Source organism: Limulus polyphemus, unplaced genomic scaffold (genome assembly GCF_000517525.1).
Source record: "Limulus polyphemus unplaced genomic scaffold, Limulus_polyphemus-2.1.2 Scaffold760, whole genome shotgun sequence".
NCBI classification, from domain to species: domain Eukaryota; kingdom Metazoa; phylum Arthropoda; class Merostomata; order Xiphosura; family Limulidae; genus Limulus; species Limulus polyphemus.
Window position 1 is genome coordinate 52,633 of NW_013666370.1, and position 2,894 is coordinate 55,526.

The window sequence follows — 2,894 nt, forward strand, 5'->3', positions numbered from 1 at the left end:
CGTGCTGTAAAAAATAGCGACCCCGTATAGATACGGGAAAAGCTACAGAAGAAGAACGTTGTACAGTAAGTTATTATTTTAGTAATTTGGAGACTGGAAACAATCTTATTTTTATAGAATTGTGTATAAAATGATCGTTGTTTTTTAAAAAATTTTAGTTTTTAAGATCACATAAACTTGTTTTAGTCGAGTCTCTCAAAATAAAAAGACATGATTTTGAGCTAATAGAAAAACTTGAAATGAGATAAACCAAATTATTAGCCATGCACGAATGCATTTTTTATTTAACAATATTATATTTTTTAAAACACTAAATTTGAAGTTCAATCCCTGTAGTATCTCATTATGCAACTTGATGCTTAACAACAAAACAAATAAAATTATTTAACCCGGGTTTTAATGTTCACAGCCAACGTTGAGGGTCTAAACTGTGAAATCATTTTGTAAATACTACAGTTACAAAAAAGAACAATATAAGTAGGAATGATCATCTGTATACCATGCACTTTGACTAATATATGTTCAAACCAATTATTACACAGGTATATTGAAGCAGAGTCTTATTAAATATTGACGTTTTTTTAGATTGTGTAACACGTCAGAAGATGTATAGTAATGGTTAGGTTCATTCACTGTTTTATAAAATGAAATAAGCTCGCATATTGCTTTAGTTTTTAAAGCTATATATTTCTGAAAAACTTTTGTGGTAAGTTTTCATCTGAAAAGTTTCTAACAGACTTATTTAACTGTTTCAAACCTATTTCATGACAACGTTTTTACCTCTTAGCACATGGCTTCGTATTAAATCTCTTTTAAGTCTGCTCTTTAAATTGACGAGAAACGTAGATCCTCAATCACAGAATTGACGGATTCTCTCAAACCTCAAATTAAATGTAAAAATATTATTTATGAACCAGATACCAATATTGTTGTCTTAAATTCGCCAAAGTCGGCAATCCATAAACGTACCCAAGGAAGACAACATTCGCTGAAAAAATAATATTATGTTACTTTACTTTTTTCCCTCAAAGCATGAAGATAACTTCCCTTGTTCTAATCAGAAATTGTAACGATATTTAAAGTATTCTATTATTGAGCTCATTTCTTAATTTAGTGTTGGGTCTATATCAATATGAGTTAGCTTCAGAGAAAGTAATGTTTTCTTTAAGTAACTTATTTCCAGAAATGTAGAAAACAAATTATTACATTTGTATACAAAGCTCGAAACTTTGAACATGACACGTTTCTTCATTTTTACTGAGCCAAACATTTGTTAATCAGTAATGGTGTTATATGAAATATCAAACATGCTGCAGTAAATGAATACTAAATATTGAATGGCCCTAATTAACATAATTTCCTTTCACTAGAATTTATAGGAAATACGAATTCATACAAACAATAAAATTTAGTTTAATAAATCAAAGCATCTTTTTAAGAAAACATCTCAGGATACGAATTTATATACAAATACAGAGTCTAAAGCACGAAGAACGGTTTTATCGTAATGATTATGCTATTAGTCACTTCTCAAGTCGCAGTCTTAAATGTCCCAGTAGTAAGGAATGCTGAATACTAATAACTTAACAAAAAACAGCTGACCAACCACATCCATTAAAACTTTAAAACCACTCGGCGTAAGTGTTAAACTATGAATATCTATTTTTATGTATATTTGATGAAATTTAAAGGAACAGGAAAATTAATAGGTGTTATATGGAAGAAAACATCTGACAAACAAGAAAGCTACCTCATTAGAATTATCAGTTTATTGAATGGATACGTGAATAAAATGCTTTCGTCATACAATACTCCAACATCACTAAATGGACGATTAAATAAACACTTTTCTGTCATCATCAGAATAACATGAATCTCAGATTTCTAACTTGTAAACATGATTATTACTATGGTTTAATATAGACAAAAGTATGTTACATTCATTATCAGAATAACATGACTCTCACATTTCTAACTTGTAAACACAGTTATTACTATGGTTTAATATATACAAAATTATGTTACATTCATTATCAGAATAACATGAATCTCACATTTCTAACTTGTAAACACGGTTATTACTATGGTTTAATATATACAAAATTATGTTACATTCATTATCAGAATAACATGAATCTCACATTTCTAACTTGTAAACACGGTTATTACTATGGTTTAATATAGACAAAAGTATGTTACATTCATTATCAGAATAACATGAATCTCACATTTCTAACTTGTAAACATGATTATTACTATGGTTTAATATAAACAAAATTATGTTACATTCATTATCAGAATAACATGAATCTCACATTTCTAACTTGTAAACACGGTTATTACTATGGTTTAATATAGACAAAATTGTGTTACATTCATTATCAGAATTACATGACTCTCACAGTTCTAACTTGTAAACACGGTTATTACAATGGTTTAATGTAGACAAAATTGTGTTACATTCATTATCAGAATAATATGACTCTCAAATTTCTAACTTGTAAACACGGTTATTACGATGGTTTAATATAGACAAAATTATGTTACATTATGAAATCGAATATTATTATAATCGATATTTTAACAGTTTAGTCTCCGAACGTCTTGCTGTAATTAGGCAGTATTGATTAAAACTTTCAGCAAAGTTTTAAATTTATTTACTTATAAATAAAGTTACTTAGAACTATTAAATACAACACGCCAGACAATCGTCCATCGAGTAATAGAGAAATAGGATTCTTGTATTTTCTTACTAACAACCTAGCTTTTGTTTATTAATGTTACATCAGTTTTTACTTGTTTTGCAATATGGACCTTAATATGCGACACAGACAAATGTGCAGAGGAGAGACTGGCACTCTTATTTCATTTTCCGTTGTTCAATATTCATATAA